The following is a 19,759-nucleotide window of genomic DNA, read 5'->3' on the forward strand; positions in this document are numbered from 1 at the left end:
AATTTTTAAAACTACTATTTCTCTATCATCATTTGCCAAAAACCACTAAATTTCAAACTACATTAAAACTTCATTTTTTAAGAATAGCTACTTGATTACATATCTTGGCTATGGTAAACAATGCTGAACGAACATGGCTATTCTGGTGGCTTTAGTGTAGTCTGGATTGTGGTCAAGTGGATAGATAAATGCCCAGGAATGGGATTGCTGGGTCATAGGAAAGCTCTTCTGAGGAATCTCCATACTGCTTTCCAGAGTGGTTGAACAAGTTTACATTCCCACTAACAGTGTAATAGTGTTCCTTTTTGGCTACATCCCCCTAGCAGCTGTGTTAGTTTTCTTGATAATGGGCATTCTAACTGAGGTGAGCAGGGATCTCAATGTTGTTTTGATTTGCATTTTTTATGGCGGGATATTGAATATCTCTTCATGTGTCTATTGGTTATACTTAATGTATTCTTCTGAGAAGTCTCTAAATCTCTATCCCACTTATTAATTGGATTGTTTGAGGATTTGTTTTTAGGGGGCTTAATTTTTTGAGCTCTAAGTATATTTTAGATATGAGGCCCTTGTCTGATACATAGCTAGTGAAGCCCTCTCTCATTCTGCAGGCTTTCCATTTATCTTGCTATGTCCTTTGCCATGCAGAAATTCATCAGTTTGATGTAATCCCATTTATCCAGTCTTACTTTGATTTGCTGAGATTCTGGATCTTTAACTTAGGAAGTTTTAACCTGTGCCAAGGAGCCCAATTTTTCCCCTTCCCGTAGTATTTTAAAGGTTTCTGGCTTTACATTGAAATCTTTGCTCCTCAGTGGATGAATGGATCAAGAAAATATGGTGTATATACATAATGGAATTCTATGCTTCCATCAGAAACAAAAACAATGCTCTATTTGTAAGGAAATGGAAAGATTTGGGAAAAAATTATCTTAAGCGAAGTAAGCCAGACCCAAAGAAACATAGGTTGAATGGTTTCCCTCATTTGTAGCTATCAGAATGAAGGATATCTACGTGCATATGATCATATAAAGTGATGCTTATCAAAATGAACGCCAAGAAAAGGAAATACAAGAGGTTTTTATTTTACTTTTCTGTGCTTTTTCTTCTATCTATTTTCCCCCTTTTGTCATTGTTTTTTACTTCTGTATCTTTGTAAGTTTCTGATTTGGAGAAGGTAAGGGGACAGAGGGACGTGGGACAAAGGGTGAACTAACTCAGCAGTGTTAGTCACTAAGCACTACATTGAAAATGAACTATACAACTTGTGGGGAGGGGTGTCATGAGGGAAAACCTAGGAGAAAATGAGGGAAAAGGTGACACTATTAAAAAAGAAATGTACTCATTACCTTACTTTATGTAACTTTAACTCCTCCATACATCACCTTTACAATAAATTTAAATTAAAAAAAAGAATACTTGATTATAGAAGCAGTTTGCCTATCCAGAAATCATGTTAACCAAAAGTTGAAGATGAGTCTTGGATATAAAACCATCTCCAGTCTGTGTACTGCTTGTAGGAAGACATAAAGCTCTACTCTATATTAATTTATTGTAGCTATAAATAAATTCCTGGCATGCTCAGTGGTCTGATTTCCCATCTGTGGAACAATGACCACTTAAGTGTATACCTAAAGTAAGGTATAACAAAAATGAATACATGCCTTAGACTGTGGGAAATTAAAAAAAATTAAGGTATCAAAGTAACAAATGTAACTAAGATTCTAAACAGTACTGACAAAGACCCAGAACTACACAACCTTTCAAAGTTAAAACCTCGTCACACTCTACCACTGAACGTCTTCACAAGACCGGATGTGGCATTCTTGAGTCCTAGGATTTCCTGTACTAAAAGAGAACTACTTAAGAATTATAAGCAAGAAAAAGCTATTGGAACAGATTTGCTCTTTTAAAAAACTACTCTGGAAACTTAAAAGATAAAACAGAAGCATATCACATAGATGACACAAAGGAGAAATTAAGGCTTAAGAAAGTAAAGACCTTTTCAAATTAAAAGCTATTATAAGGGAGCTTCTAGGACTGGACAGTAACACACAGAGAACTGTCAAGTGACAAGCAGAAGTATGAGGAAGGGAAGGAGGGACAAAGAAAGGTAGGGGCAGAGTAGGAGTAAGAGAAGAGATTGAGATTAAAAAGCAAACAACAGGGCTGGGAATATGGCCTAGTGGTAGAGCGCTCGCCTCGTATACATGAAGCCCTGGGTTCGATTCCCTAGTACCACATATATAGAAAATGGCCAGAAGTGGCGCTGTGGCTCAAGTGGCAGAGTGCTAGCCTTGAGCAAAAAGAAGCCAGGGACAGAGCTCAGGCCCTGAGTCCAAGCCCCAGGACTGGCAAAAAAAAAATAAAAATAAAAATAAAAATAAATTAAAAAAAGCAAAGAACAACAACAAATCATTCCAAGATAGTTTAGAGCCAGGTGCCAGAAGCTCACGTTCGTAATCCTAGCCACTCAGGAGGCTGAGATCTGACGATGGCAGTTCAAAGCCAGCACAAAGCCAGCACAGGCAGGAAAATCCATGAGACTCTTATCTGCAATACACTACTCTGAAAAAGCCAGAAATGGAGCTGTGGCACAAGGGGTAGAGCGCTAGCCTTGAGCAAAAGCAGTGCAGGAACAGCATCCAGGCTGAGAGTTCAAGCACCAGGACCAGCCAAAAAAGAAAAAAGAGTTTGTGGTCTTCTCTGAAGAAATCTTCATTAAAAAACAAAAACCTAACAGGCATGAGGACACCTATTTTAGTAGCCTTGGGCATACATCCCAGGAGATCACAGCATGATGCCTGAAGCATATGAAATAGCAGAGACATATGAAGCATTCCTCGTTATTTTTTTTAGATGATGAGCGTTGGGAGGGGAACACTGTTCAATCATTAGTAAGTCTTAAAAGTTCTTAAGTCTAAGACATGTTTGTTCTTCTTTTTTTTTTTTTTTTAAACCAGTCCTGGGCCTTGGACTCAGGACCTGAGCACTGTCCCTGGCTTCTTTTTGCTCAAGGCTAGCATTCTGTCACTTGAGCCACAGTGCCCCTTCTGGCTGTTTTCTGTATATGTGGTGGTGAGGACTCGAAGCCAGGGCTTCATGTATATGAGGCAAGCATTCTTGCCACTAGGCCATATTCCCAGCCCTTGTTCTTTTCTTTTCTTTTTTTTTTTTTTTTGTGTGTGTGGCAGCACTGAAGGCTCAACTCAGGGCCTCTCCATCCCTTGGGCTACACTCCCAGACCTGCTGCTTTTGTAGCTTTTTTCAGATAGAGCCTCACACGTGGCTGGGGAAGGCTTCCGATTCAAATCTTCAAACTTTCCCTTCCTGAGTAGCTGAGATTATAGGTATGCAAAACCATGGCTTGATTTTCTGTTTTTATTTCAGAGATAGGTTCTTTTTTTATTTTTTTGGCCTGGACTAGCAAGCACATTTTAATGTTTTTGAAATCATAGAGAAGCTTTAAATCAAGACTCATAGTTCATGTTTTTTTAAAAGTATATATAGGCAGTCAGGTTCCAGATGCACACACCTGTAATCCTAGCTATTTGTGAGGCTGAAGACTAGGATCAACAATTCACGACCAGCTCTAGCAGGAAAGGCCATGAGACTTCACCCCAACAGAAGGTAGGTGTGGGAATGCATATCTATCATCTCAGCTATGGTGCAAGGTACAGCACAGTCCGGGCCAGTGCAGGGACAAAATAACCACTGCAAAAGAGGGGTTGGAGGCATGGTTCGGTGACAGAGCTCCTTAAGTAAGACTCCAGGTTGAAATTAAATACCTTCCCTTAAAACAGTGAATGAAGACAGACTTAGGGACAAAATCAGTATAAAAGTGCTTGTTAAATTAGAGTACAAATAAGGAACTCAGTGACTTGAGGAAGAGGGAGTACAGTAAGAGATAAAGGGAGAGGGAGGACAGTAAGGCATGGAGCTGACTCTTAGTCTGAAGAAAAGTCTGTTAAGGAAGGAGCAATCCGCTAGCTGTGCCAAATGCTGTATACAAGTAAAGGAAGTTAAGGGCCAACGAAAGAAATTTAGCTATGCACAAATCCTCCAATAACCAGGGACTGCAGGAGCATCTAAAAGAAAGAAAAGTCGAAGGCAGAGCAGTAATGCCTCTTCTACCCAGTAAAGTCACGTCGATCAAACATTCCTACCAGACTAGGAAAGCAAGCCCTCAACTAAACAAAGTCACATGAAAGTCAACTCTCTTAGAGAAATACAACAAACATCAACTAATAGAAGAATTTACACTTGAAGACCTAAAAAAAATAGAAAAATAGCACCTTTAAAATGAAAAGTAATCACCAAAGGTAGTGAAAACAAGCATCATTTAAGATGATAATAAATGGCTGCATTTATAAATTTAAAGGTGATTTGCACTAGCTATAAATGAAGAATTAGTGAACCAGAAGTTCAAACTGAAACAAATGTTTAGGGACATTATTGGCAGGCCCAGAGTTCAAAGATGCAGAGAGATTAAAGGAGGAGATACAATTTTCAAAAATCACTGAACTTCTCACAACTGAAGATAAATGAGAACTTTCAGCTTGAGAGAGTCCTCCAAAAACCAAAAAGGAGAAACAAAAGAAAACATTACACAATCATTAGCAAAACGTCATGACATCGAGGATAAAAAAAAACCAAGATACAACTAATCACTACTAGGAAGAAAAACACCGTACTTAAAGGAACAAGAATTACAATAAGCATCATCAGCAACATTGAGTGCCAGAAGACAAAAGACTTTTTCAAAGAGTAAAAGAAAAAAAGTCTCTGGACTTCTACTTTATATCACACTAAACAAATATTTTAAGAATGAATTAACAAGGCACTTTGGGACATGAAAGGTGTTAATATTCAAATCCTCACAGAACTCTGCTGACAGAACAACTTACTTTAGCAAGAAAAACCTCAGAAGTAGTGAAATACAAATAATACGATGGACAAAATACATGAATCATAAAATAAAAACAATAAAATGTACTAGAAATCCAAAAGTAGCAAGTATGAAAAATTAGTAACAAGTTTAATGTGTTTAAGCAAAGAGTTAAGATTCAATCAATAGTAACATGAGAGATGGAGGAGACTGGAAGGACACATTTACTCTTATAAATACTTAATATACACAGTAAAGTACTGACCACAGAATGCTCATGTATTTGCTGACATTTAATGAAACCTTAGAACATGGTCTTAAAATTTTTCATTGACTCTTCTGTACTTGTTAAATCTTAAATGCAAAGTTGGCTATCAGTACTTCCAAAGGTTATTTTTGTTGATAATACAATCCCTCTTTATCACTGTTAATTGTCCTTACAGTTTTACCCAGTCTTACCCATGTCTCTTCCACTCAGTTTTAAATCTTAGTAATGCCACTAACAGCCATCATCTTGGCCCCACAGGTGGCATTTGCATTAAAGAGGCCACCCTCCATATATGTACAATTAAGTCCACCCAAGCTCCCTTTCATCTCTCTGTTACAATCAGCTGTTAGCCAATTGTACAGCACATTTTAAATGTACTTCCACGAGATGCCTTTAGAAGAGATATGTAATGAGCTAGGCCAAATAAGACAGTACACCATGATGCTGTCATAATATTTCTCCCTTAGTCACCATCACAGGGAAACCTTTAAACAAAGACACGGATCTACACCTTGCAATGAAGTGTCTCTGTGCCTGTCTTCATTCAAGAGATTCAGAAAGAAATCTATGTTCAGTCTTATAATTTTAGGTATTTTGTAAAATATTTGTAAAACCCCTTATTTCATGCTTCTTTTTGTGTTTTGAAATTAATGTAAAGCAGGAACTATAACTCAAATGGACTAATATTATAGACATTTCTAATAGTTACTATGAACAATACAAATATTGAATTATAGTGTATCTTTTCCAACAACATTCCACCATTTTGCTATTTTGAGTTGATATGTTTAAAATGACAAGTGGTTGATCTACTGCTACTTTATAAAATACTTTGGAATATTAATTGAATATTTTTCCACAATTACTTTTTGTTTAGTTATTTTCTTCCTATTTCATTATCATCAGTCTTCATTAAATAATACAATTCAATCCTAATATAACTGGTAGGACCATAATAGGAAAACAATGTTGTAGAAGCTAATATTTACCAGTGTGACCACAGGTTAGTACAGAAATGGTCATAACCCAGATGACAATTCAGTCTGAGGATAGTACAATTCATACGCACTATGTTTTAAGTCTGTAGATTAAAAGATAAAAATGACTGCAAAGGTTGTCACAATGACTGCTTTGAACTCAAAACAAAATATCAACGAGACAGCTTTTTAGACTGCTCTGTAGTTCTAATGTTTAAAGTTTACAAAATATAGCACAATGAAGCTCATTTATAATTCAAAATACAATTTAAATTTAACACCTGAATTATCAATTTCTAAGAAAATAAGAAATAGTAATTACTTACTTTAGAGGCCCATGGCTGAAGACAATTGGCATAACAGCGAACAAGAAAAGCCATTTCCCAGGCTGGAAAGGGTAGTTTCTTTTTCAAACCAAAGCCACAATGATGAGTATGTTGACAAAATTATATTAAGTTTCCTTCTACAAATCATACACCATGTTGTGTTATATAAAGGCAGCTTTCTCTAAACCCTTTCACAAATTGAAATCAGGAGCTTTCAGAAGGTTAAGAATATTGTTCTAAATAACTGAAACAATTCTCATTAAAATGTTCACTTTCCAAGCAAATAAAGACGTTTAGATTTCTGACTGAGCACACACAGACATGTACACATGCCTTTCCTCAGGCACCTGGCACGGACATGCACAGTGGTAGCACGGCAGTTAGTGCTGTATCAGTCAAAGCCAGTAAGGCATGCACCAAATCTGTTCTCAGATTCTTGTCTGTAATACAGCTTTGTTTTTCCTCAGGTTATTTCATTCTGTAGAGCAAGCACTGCAGTGATTCTTCTGCACCAGAGGCAAACCAGAAAGAATACTATACCTGAAGATTAAAGTTTCTTCTTTATATACTCTTAACCACTGGATTAAAAAAAATAACAAAAACCAACCACTGAGCAAATGGCAGCTAAAAACATATACTGTAACAGGTCTGGTCCGGTCAAATGTCCAAGAATCTCCAAAATTATTTTCTCTTCACATGCAGTCTTTACAGCTCTGTAATACTGCTTCTGTTCTGAGGCATCAGTAAGCCAGCACTGTTGATCTAGCTTTCCTAATTAAAAATGTATATATGATACAGCACAAAAACATCCCATCTTTTGCTAAAGCAAGATTATATGTTAATGTCTTAATTCCTACTGTCCTTGCCTGTTTCACAGCAGTTCCCTAAGGAAAAGCTCCTCTATTGATTCTATGCTCTGCAGTAAGATGAAATATCTAATAAGAAGGAAGGAGAGTGGGAGGAGAATAGAGCTAAAAGGATGACATCACCTGTACAGAAAGCCTTCGGAAACTGCATTAGATCAATTGGCTACTGTATCTGCAGCTGTAGCCCAAAGAGCAATTTACTGAAAACACACAGGCATGGACATGCGCGTATGTGTGAATGCACACACACGCGCGCGCACACACACGCAACACACCCTACTCTGTGTGACACACTGCAAGTAAGAAAAAAAATTGGCTCAAGTACTCTATTTCATTTAAAAAGAATCCACTTTCATTTTTAATTCTGTACAATGAATGTTACCTAAAATTCAAATTTAACACAGCATTGTTCTCCCAAGAGAAAATAAATAGCTCTAGTGAGACTGTATTGCAATCCAAAATACATAAGGTAGTCTCGCTCTCGTGTATGTGCAACATTACTAATTCAGGGGTTTCTGCACACAAATCTATTTACCAAGAAATGAACCATTCATATCAGCTCTAAATTGTTGCTAAAAATACTAAAAGTAGTAAGATGTATATGTAAACAGTTAATTTAAATAATAATTTCATTTTTCAAGGGGAAGCTGAAGAAGCCACAGGCACAACAGTTGTGGTGTGCCATCAATTCCTTTGAGGAAGAATAATCTACACAATATGGTACTTTCTTGTAGCTCAATTCCTAGACAGAGATGAGCCAGAAAAACCTCAAAGAGTATCAGAATAGAATATGAATAAAACTGCTCCCAACAACATGAGCTTGGACTAAAAGAAAACTGCCAAATTTTCCTTAAAAATTACAGAGAAATAAACTTGCCACAGGCTTTTTGCCTGTGAAAATCATAGTACTTATAGTACCCACCCTTATTCTTTGTTTCTGCTACAAGATGTAGATGCTCCCACCTACACCCTTACACTTATAATAGTGCCTCTCAATGACTGAACAGTGTCCAGTGGTAAAATAATCACATGCACCCCAGATAACAAAATTATGAGAATAATAACTAGCAAAAAAAAATCAAAGTGAAGAACTGTTTTTCCTATTCATCTAATACTTTTTGTTTTGAGGGGAAAGGTCTTCAACATAAAAGGTTTAACCTGAGACAGGCATTGTAACAAAGAACTCCACTTACGGTGAGGGAAACATCTCATCATTAGGCATACATACAGAAAAGTGAGTTCCTCAATACCCTTGGGCAAAGTCTGAGCTACTTTGTGAACAACACTGTAATGACAATCTCAATTATGCTGCTACTTATAAAACTAGAATGAAGTAAAACTACATTCTGAAGAAAAGACTAGTCACACTTTCAAAATATATGACTATAAATTTAGGCTTTCAAAAACAAGGTTTATGTTTCTTTGAAAATAAACTTCAAAGGACAAAATTTACATATACACAGAAAACATCTAATACAAATTAGTATGAATAGATTTCTAAATGTAAAACATACATTTAGTACATGGATGAAGACAGGATTTTTTATGCTAAATATAAATCTCCAAAAGACAAATATTTTGTACATGAAAATTGGCAATAAGAATTAAGAATATTACAGTTCCAATGCCAGACAAAGTTATATTCATGTATAGCATAAGATAAATTACAGCCAAATTAAAAAAAGGTATCTAATGGGTACCTTTCCCCTTTCTATATATAAACCATACTGATACCACACAAAGAGGAACCTCAAGTTGAGCAAGGGAGACAGTAATCTCTTAGCTGCTTAAAAAAAAAACCACAACCTGGCACCCAGTGAGTGAAATGCAATCCACTACTGCCATATGTTAGACCCACTGTACTATACACCAGTTCAGTAAAAGAACCAAACTCTCTTCCTTCAGTTTGGCTTGTAAACTAAGATGACATCATCCCTTTCCTTGTTCTGCCAATCATCACACAGTATTTGCAATCCTACAAAATGGTATGGTGAATCTATCAAGCAAAATCTCCTGTGCAACAATACCATCAAAAGCCTGGGAATTCATTCTGAAAATATTACATACAATACACTACTTCTTCAGAAATGGTGACTTAACCTTTCCGTTACTGAAGAAATAAATACTATTGATGAAAATGGTAATTTATCAAATTATTAAAAATATGACTAAGTGTATCAATTGTCTCCTGCATCATACCCAGAATTTTATCATTTCATCTCATTATGCTTCCAATTCAAACGAAGTAACTGCAGTAAAAAAAGGATGCTCTGATCTACAAACGGATGAGAATCACCACAGGATAGCCAGTTAAGAATACATTTCCCCTGTGTGTGAAATGCCATCTTGATGAAATCCTTAGCTTTAAAAGATTCTTTGAACTAGAGAAAAATAAAGCAGTGTATATGGACTTTGCAAAGTTTCAAACCACTACAAAATTATTTTTTATAAAAATGTAAATGTCAGCAAAAATTTATGTCAATTGTATAATTTACAAACAAGAATACAGACTGGAATATTTGAAATGATACCATACAGCAAAACAAAGATACAGTCCTACTTGTTACTAAACTAAGTAGAAATCAACCTTTTATTTCAAATACTAATAATACTGAAAAGGAATGCTTACCAAGGATAAAGGAAAAGTCATCAGAAGATATACTGACTACGCCAAATGAAAATAAAAAACCCCAACAATAACAAAAGCCAGATTTACACCAATGTCAGGCATAATCACAAAATTTATTCCATATACACAGTGAAACATTATAATCACAATTCAAAGAAGCCAAACTCAACAGGAGGAGAACAAAATAAAAACTCATTTCTGTATATTAAATGGATTTGGTTTTTGAAATATAAACGGATTACTTTGATTTACATAATAAAATATGTAATACTTTCAAAAAATAAATGAAATGAAGCGTATTGCAATGGCCAGGGGTAACATATAACCCTATAAAGGAAGACAGCAAGCCTTCCTAACCTCTTTCCTCTTATGTGAATATCTAAAGTGAATCTCTAGTTATCAGACAAGGTTAACTCTAATCACAGGTGCCCCTGAGGGAATTCCTGTGTTTAAAGTGCCTCTATTATCCACCCTCAGCCTTTCAGAAGGAAGGAAAACCAGGGTATCAACACTTTTTTTTTTTTTTTAAAGAAACACTGGACTTCAGCATGGTATCATGTATGTCCACTAACCAATCACCCTCATGCTGTCAGAAAAAACTGCCAAAGCCACCAGCCGGACATATGCACTATGAAATATGATCCATCCTTAGGGAGTGATCCAGGAAGAAAAGGCAAAGAGGGAGAGAGAAGCTGTTATCAAGGAGGGTGATGTAAGCTTCTATAATTAGAACCAGTGAATCTGAAGGAACAATAAAAGCCACCACCATGCTTCTTCTTTTCCCCACCCTGGAAGGTTCTATCAAGCCTCTTTATACAGACAGGAATACGCGTTGCATACTTAGGAGCCAGTCAAGTATATTACATATCTTATTGTTTAAAAACAATCTATTAATTTTCTTCAAAAACAATTTAAAAGGTCTTATCTAATCAGACAAGAAAATAAAATTTCACTTTAAAATTAAGCTATTAAGAATATTATCATCTCTCTAATTTCCTGGACTACACCAGTGGTTACCTTTGCGTTACTTTCTTATTTTTGGGCAGTCCAAGGGCCTTGCACTTTTCAGGCACTTTTCTACCGCTTGGAGCATGCCCCTGTTCCCAGTCCCTGCTATCCTTGATTTTTGCCTTCTATAGAGCTAGGATTACAAGTATGAGCCATCATGTCTAGCTTTTGCTTCTTTAATTTTAAATATATTTTCTAATACTTTCAAAGCCAAATACAGAACATAGTTCAGTTAAATAGATAAGCCAAACTAAAGGGCAGTAATCATTAGCATTTTAGATGATTAATATACACTAGTAGCCAAGCTGCTTTGAACAATCATCCAAAGTGCTTTATTTAGCAATTATTTCGTTAGCAATTACAACTTGGGAGGCAGAGAAGGAAAAGGCTGCAGTTTGAGGCCAGCTTGGTAAACCAAGTTCCTAAGATTCCTTTTGCAATAGCATGCACCTGTCATCCCAAGTTTGGGATGCATACCTCAGGCTACAGGGAAGGCTTAGATGAGAAGAATCACAGTTCCAGGCCAAACCCTGACAGAAAAGTCCAAGACTTCAATTCCAAGGAGGAAAACTGGGTATGGTGGTATGTATCTATAATTCCAGCAATTACGGGAAGCCTAAAGCAGGCAGACTGTGGCTCAGGTACACTTCCAAGTGGAAACCAAGACCCTATTGTCAAAATAACCAGAGAAAAGCTGGTGGCAGCACGGCTGGGTGGTTTTGTGCCCCACAAGGTTCTAAGAAGATAAAATTCTTAAGCCAGTGGCTTACACTTGTAATCCTAGCTACTCAAAGAGGCTGACATCTGAAAATTGTGGTTCAAAGTTAGCCTGGACAGGAAAAGTCCATGAGACACTTATCACCAATTAATCACCAAAAATCTGGAACTGAAACTATGATTCAAGTGGTAGAGTGCCAGCTTTGAGTAAAAATATTAAAGGAGGGCTGGGGATATAGCCTAGTGGCAATAGTGCCTGCCTCGGATACATGAGGCCCTAGGTTCGATTCCCCAGCACCACATATACAGAAAACGGCCAGAAGCGGCGCTGTGGCTCAAGTGGCAGAGTGCTAGCCTTGAGCGGGAAGAAGCCAGGGACAGTGCTCAGGCCCTGCGTCCAAGGCCCAGGACTGGCCAAAAAAAAAAATAAATAAATAAATAAAAAATAAAAAAATAATATTAAAGGAAAGCCACCAGGCCATGAGTTCAAGCCCTAAGACTAATACAACGAAAACCTCTCAATATTTTATTTTCTAAACTGGCAGAAACATTAATTTTATAAAAAGAAATCAAAACCAACACATAACCAATTCTGTAAATTTATTTAAGAAACAGCAAATGAAAGTACCATGGGTCAAAAATCCTCACTGGTATTCAGTTTTGTCTGAGCTGAAACAACTTAATTCTACTCTTCTCATAATTTGTCAGGCTCTTGACAATACTCAGTAGTAAAGACAACTACTAAACACTAGCCAAACAACCTATGTATGCAAAAATGTAACTTTACTTAGTTGTAACACCAAACAAAATCCCAAGCAGACTGCCAGCTATTTGTTCTTGTGTACTCAGAAAAATCCCTTATCCAAAGAGGACAATCTTCAGCACACAGATGGCTAAAACATAATGATTAATGAGCATAGGCACACATTTCAAGAGAAAAGATGAAATACACTATTAAACTCTCTCAAGAAGAACCACGTAAAATACTTTTCTTTCTTCTTCTTTTTTGGCAGTAGTGGCACTTGAAGTCAGGACCTAGACACTGTTCCTGGGCTCTTTGGCTAGCATTCTACCACTCTGAGCCACAGCGCCACTTCTGCTTTTTCTTTGGGTAATTGGAGATAAGAGTCTTATAGACTTTCTTGCCTGGCCTGGCTCTGAACCACAATCCTCAGATCTCAGCCTCCTATATAGCTAGAATTACAGGCGTGAGCCACCAGAGCCTGGCTAAATAGTATATGCTTTAACTTAGCAATTCCACTTCTTGCAATTTTTTTAAAGAAATGCATAAACATCCACAAAGGTTTTTTTTTTAGCAACTGATATTTTATATAAATGAAAAATGATAAACTTTAATGACAAAATACAGAAGCTCAATATAATAATGGCATTTACAATGGAGCATGAGGCACCCATATGTTGTAGACCAGTCATGGTAGTGTATGCTTGTACTCCTAGCTACTAGGGGGTACAAGGGGGGAATGAGCCCAGTAGCCTGAGCCCAGCCTGGACAACAAAGGCCCTGCCTAATAAAACAAAACATGAACAAAAAGGATAATTTCATAAAAAACAAAAGATAATATTTAAAAAATGCTTGGATTGTATATTTACATTTAAAAATTAAGAATGATACCTAGGCACAGGTGGCCTGCAGGACTCCAAACAGATATGACCAGAAAAGATCTTCACTGTGGCCTATTATAGTCAAGCTATCAGAAGTATAAAAAGAAATTCTAAAAGCTTCAACAAAATAGTGCCAAGTCACTATTTAAAACTATCCCTTCAGACTAACAGCAGGAATCTCTCTCACAGGCCAGGTTACCACATATTTCAACTAGTAAAAGAAAATAACTACCAACCAAGAATACTCTACCCAGCACACTTATTCTTCAGAAAAGAAGGAGAAAGGACCTTCTAACCCAAACAAAAACTGAGGGAATTCACTATGAGACTAGCCTTACAGGAGACACTTATGAGTTCTCTGGAAATATAATCACCATAATGAAGACACATTAGGCTATCAAACCAAGTAGGAACAGACACAGAGAAATACAAAAAGAACCAAACTGTATCAATATCCAAAGATAAACAACAGAAAAAAATGTGGACCAAGGATAATCAAAGTAATTACAAGGTGTGGTGATGTAGCTCAGTGGGAAAGCTTTTGCCTACCTTGTGTGAGGTCCTAAGTTTGAGATCCTTAGCACCATACCTTACATAAAGACAATTAGAAGAAAATTAACCAAATTATCTAAGTCCTTACCAACAATTACCTTAACTATAAACAAACTAAATTGTCCACTTAAAAGGAACAAACTTGATGAACAGGCAAGAAAAATAAGACCTAACAATGTGCTGCCCACAAGAAATTTACTTCCTTAGTGAAGACAGAAGCAACATTAAAGGATGAAGAAAATACTTCATACAAACAGAAATCAGAAGCAGGTTGAAGTAGCTATACTTAGAGCTTTTCCTTAGCATTTCTGCTGGTAGGCTAGCACTCTACCTCTTGGGCTGCACCTGTACTTCCAGCCTTTTGCAGTTCTAATTGCAGATTAGAGTCTCAAGGACCTTCCCTTATGGGATGGCTTCCAACCTTGCTCCTCAAATCTCAGTTTCCTGAGTAGTTAGGATTACATACATGAAGCATGCACATCCAGCCTAATGAAGGAAGATGTTTAGAGGCAAATAAAATCAGGGATGAAAAGGGAGACATTACAACTGATATCACAGAAATACAAAATGGCTGAGTATGGTGACTCATACCTGTAATCCAAGCTGCTTCAGAGACAAGACATAGGAAGACTGTGGTTTGAAGCCAGGGTGAGCACAAGTTAGCAGATCCTATGTGAAAAATAACTAAAGCAAAAAGGGCTGGGGCACAGTTCAAGTGGTAAGCATGAGGGCTTCAGTTTAAAGTGAGGGAGGAGGAAGGAGGAAATACTATAGCTCATTAGAGATTATGCAAAGACAATAATTTGGAAAACCTACAAGAAATAGGTAAGTTTTTGGACACAAATAGCCTGCCAAAATTAAACCTACAGAACAGGAAAAAAAAATCCTGAGTAGAACAAGATCAAGCAATGAGACTGAATAAAAAAAACAAAAAAACAAAACAAAAAATATATATGCAATGTGTCAACCACATATCATCTATGGTCCTCTCCTATCCCACTTCTTTCCTTCCCACCTGGTTCCACTGTTCTAGTTCATCCATGCAACAAACCACTTCCACCATACTACTCTCCTTTCGCCCCTCTCTTTTGCCCTCCCCTCCCACTTCCAGTGGCACCTTGAGGGTGGCTTCTGATCCACTTTCCAGTTCTGCATTTTTCCCTTTTTTTCAATGCCAACAAGAATTCTTCTCAGGGAATTGAAAGGGAGCTATCTCCTGAAATCATTTTGTGAAGTCAGTATTATTGTGATACCCAAACTAAAACCAATAAGGACACAGAAGAAAAAAAGAAAGGAAAAGTACAGTCTAATATAACCTGATAAATATCATGAAAGTTCTCAACAAATACTAGAAAATCAAATCCAAAGCAATTAACAAGATAATCATCATGATCAAGTTGTGTTGTGCCAAGTCGCAAGACCACCCCTAAGAAGACCACCGAGATTCAGACACTCCGAAATGCAAAAGCAAGGCAAGGGAAGGCTTTATTTAACGAGCTGCCAACTCGGGCCTCGTCCTACCCACCGACACAGCGGAGGTTAGGAGGGAGTCCCGAGCTGTGATTACACAGGGCTTATAAAGGCAAAGAACAAGGTTACAACAATCAGGTGTGCAAGCAAGATTAGGACACAGGTACAAATCTGATTGGCTCAGGGTTTAATTCTAAAATGGGGTTCACGTGTCTGGCACTTCATTTCCCCTTTTTCTTTTTGGTACCTTGGGAGCCAATCATGGCTCCATTCTGTCCATTTCAATGGCTTGCATGTCTAGGGGATGATATAGAGGTAAGGCATGGGCCAGTAGGGCCCAATGTAGTAACCAAAGGGCCTGTCACCATTTCTTACAAGTACAGTTTCTGTACCTCTGTTTTGCATGCCTCTAGTTTATCCTGCCTCATCTTCCCAAAAACAACTCTGGTCCCTTGATTTTAAAGGGGGGCTGATGGGTGAAGGCAGGTTTGACACAAAAGAGACTGTTAGACTTACAAACAACACAGAGATGACAGCGCAGCATGGTGAGGTCACTCTCTGCCACCTGTGGGTGGCTTGTGCTGGCCCTACGTCCACCCCGTCGGCGGCTGTGGGTCAGGACTTGGACTTGGGGCTGATGTGTCTGTGTCCTAGGCTGTCGGCGCCGGCAAGTTGACTGGGCAGGACCCTCCGGAGCGGAGGGCACAGCTGAAACATTTTCCTCAGAGTCCTCCTCTTGTAGAGTTAACTGGGATGGGGAGTATGGAGCAGGAAACATTTCCTCCTCCGTGCTTCCTCCCTATGTCAAAGCTCCCTCAATTTCCTCAAAGGTGGACCATTCTGATCATCCATCTTCTGTAACTACTTGCACAGGGTGATCCACTTTTCCTTCTTAAGGGCCACACCTTGGTTCTGAGCTATCTCCTTAACCTCCCTCCAGTGAGCTAGGATCAAGTCTAGGGGGCTAGATGGAGGTCCTCAAGATAGAACGTTATCCATAGCTCTGATCAGATGTTCAGTCCAAAAGGCTACAAAAAACAAAACAATACAAAAGGAGGAAAACACACAGGCCTGAGAACAAGAAAAGCTACGAGTTGGAGATCTCCCAAGTTGGCCCACAACCTCCTGCAAGGGTGCAGAAGGAGTGGACCCGAGTTGGCCCACAACCTCCTGCAAGGGTGCAGAAGGAGTGGACCCGAGTTGGCCCACAACCTCCTGCCAGATAAGCAGAAGGAGCAGACCCAAGTACAAGGTGGGCGGGTTGAGTCTCGTTTAGGAGGCCCTCCTGGTCAGTTCCAGCCAAAAACCAAACTGACTCGCGCCCTACAAGTATAAGCAAAAGCAAAACAGACAGACAAATTGCAGGACAAGACAAATGAACAGCGCTGTTTTCTTACCTTCGGAGTCTGGGATCTCGGGGTCTCTGGGGCTATCCCGGACGAAACCCCAAATGTTGTGCCAAGTCGCAAGACCACCCCTAAGAAGACCACCGATATTCAGACACTCCGAAATGCAAAAGCAAGGCAAGGGAAGGCTTTATTTAACGAGCTGCCAACTCGGGCCTTGTCCTACCCACCGACACAGCGGAGGTTAGGAGGAAGCCCCGAGCTGTGATTACACAGGGCTTATAAAGGCAAAGAACAAGGTTACAACAATCAGGTGTGCAAGCAAGATTAGGACACAGGTACAAATCTGATTGGCTCAGGGTTTAATTCTTTTTTTTTTTTTTTGGCCAGTCCTGGGCCTTGGACTCAGGGCCCGAGCACTGTCCCTGGCTTCTTCCCGCTCAAGGCTAGCACTCTGCCACTTGAGCCACAGCGCCGCTTCTGGCCGTTTTCTGTATATGTGGTGCTGGGGAATCGAACCTAGGGCCTCGTGTATCCGAGGCAGGCACTCTTGCCACTAGGCTATATCCCCAGCCCCCAGGGTTTAATTCTAAAGTGGGGTTCACGTGTCTGGCACTTCAGTTGGACTTGGTTCACGTGATGAACAGTTCAACATAGACTAGTTAATACACTTAATAAAGCCATGTATGGCAGCACATGGCTGTAATCCCGGCTTGGGAGGTTGAGGCCTAAGAATTCAAAGCCAGCATGTGCTACAGAGACAGTCATTGCCTTAAAAAATAAAAAAGCAAATATATGAACAAATACATCTTACCAGCAAAAAACCAGATAAAATTATGTTTATCTCAATAGGTACAGAAAAAAAATCTGATACAACATCATTCCTTCATTATACCTCTGAACAAATTACGAATGATCCCACTTCATTCAATATAACAAAGTCAATATACAACAAATATGTAGCCAATATCACACCAAATGGAGAAATGTCAGAAGTGTTCCTCTAAGTTTTGAAACAAGGCAAAAATGACACTCACTGTCATTCTAATTTAATCCTGGTGGCTTGAACTCTGGGCCTGGGCCACTCCCTGAGCTCCTTTTTGCTCAAGGTTAATACTCAACCACTTGACCACTGCACCATTTCTGGCTTTTTTGTTGTTATGGATGGTTTGTTTTGATTAATTGGTGATAAGAGTCTCAAGGACTTTCCTGCCTGGCTGGCTTTAATCCTCTGATCTCAGCCTCCTGAGTAGCTAGGATTACAAGTGTGAGCCATGGGTGCCTGGGCGTTCTGAAAGTTTTAATCAGAGCAATTATAGTCAAGAAATAAGTCATACACATAGAAAGATATCCCTGTTGGCAGATGATGACTCTATATGAAAAAATCCTTGGCACTTTATCAAAGACAAGAAGAACTGATAAATTTAGAAAAGTTACAGGACACACACACACACACACACACAACTCAGCACTTTTTTTTTTTTTTTTGCCAGTCCTGGGCTTGGACTCAGGGTCTGAGCACTGTTCCTGGCTTCTTTTTGCTCAAGGCTAGCACTCTGCCACTTGAGCCACAGCGCCACTTCTGGCCGTTTTCTATATATGTGGTGCTGGGGAATCGAACTCAGGGCTTCATGTATGCAAGGCAAGCACCCTTGCCACTAGGCCATATTCCCAGCCCCTCAGCACTATTTTTAAAAACCAGTAATTAATTGGCTTAAAAATTATAAAGCAGAGCACTATTGGCTCATGCCTGTAATCACAGATTACTGATGAGGCTGAGATCTGAGGAGTGGAATTCAAAGTCAGCCCTAGCATCAAGTTCATGAGACTCTTTTTTTTTTTTGCCAGTCCTGGGGCTTGGACTCAGGGCCTGAGCACTGTCCCTGGCTTCTTTTTGCTCAAGGCTAGCACTCTGTCACTTGAGCCACAGCGCCACTTCTGGCCATTTTCTGTATATGTGGTGCTGGGGAATCGAACCCAGGGCCTCATGTATATGAGGCAAGCACTCTTGCCACTAGGCCATATCCCCAGCCCTCATGAGACTCTTTTATCTCCAAATAACCACCAAGAAGACAGAAGTGAAGGTGTAGCTCAAGTGGTCCAGTGCCTTGAGTGAAAAGGTAAGGGAAAATGCACAGGCCTTGAGTTCAAGCTCTGTATTGCACACATTGCAAAATGAAGATTAAAGCAACTAAAGAAAATCAGACAGTTCCTGCTCACATATTGGGAAATTGAAATTCTTAATGTTCATACCATCCAAAGCAATTTACAGATTGATGTAACCTCTAAATACCAATGATATTCTTTACAACACTATATAAAAAAATCTTAATTTATAGATAGTATGACAAAGCCACAGTCATAGAAGCCTGTATCAAATGAGCAAAGCTGGAGGCATAGTAGTTCCTGGTTTCAAGATATACTACAGAGCCAGAGTAACCAAAACAGTATGGAACTAACATAAAAACAAACATAGAAGCTGGGCACGGGCTGAGATCTAAGGACTGCAATGCAAAGCCAGCCTGGGCAGAAAAGTCCGCTAAGACTCTCATCTCCAATTAACCACTCAAAATTGGAAGTGGTGCTGTGACCCAAGTGATAGAAAGAGGTTCAGGGACAGTGCCCAGGCCCTGAATTCAAGCCCTACAACTAGAGAAAAAAAAGAAAACAGACATAGAAACCAAGACAATAAAGATCCCAGAAATAAGCTTACACATCTATAGCCAACAGATTTTCAACACATGTGCAAAAAACATTGTAAGAAGGACAAGCACTTCAATAAATAGTACCAGAAAAACTGATATCCAATTTCTGAAACAACCTCTACTTGTCATCCTATACCAAAGCAACCCAAAATGGATCAGATCAACTCAAAATGGATCAAGGACCTGAGTCCTTGAAACTACTGAAGGACAGAGTAGGAAAGACACTAGAACTTATAGGCACAGGAAGGAACTTCCTGAATATAGTCCCAGGGGCACAACAAATAGGGGAGAGACTCGACAAATGGGACTACTACAAATTAAAAAGTTTCTGCACAACTAAGGACATAGCCACCAAAACAGAAAGACAGCCAACCATATGGGAAA

The 19,759-nt window shown here is 38.8% G+C and overlaps 1 protein-coding gene across 2 annotated transcripts in view; it reads right to left on the reverse strand.

Moving 5' to 3' along the window:
* The window catches only part of Rapgef6 (Rap guanine nucleotide exchange factor 6), a 137,801-nt gene that overhangs the window by 72,301 nt on the left and 45,741 nt on the right, over positions 1–19,759 (reverse strand). The gene's annotated exons all lie outside the window — the stretch shown is intronic.

Source organism: Perognathus longimembris, chromosome 25 (assembly GCF_023159225.1).
Source record: "Perognathus longimembris pacificus isolate PPM17 chromosome 25, ASM2315922v1, whole genome shotgun sequence".
Taxonomy (NCBI): domain Eukaryota; kingdom Metazoa; phylum Chordata; class Mammalia; order Rodentia; family Heteromyidae; genus Perognathus; species Perognathus longimembris.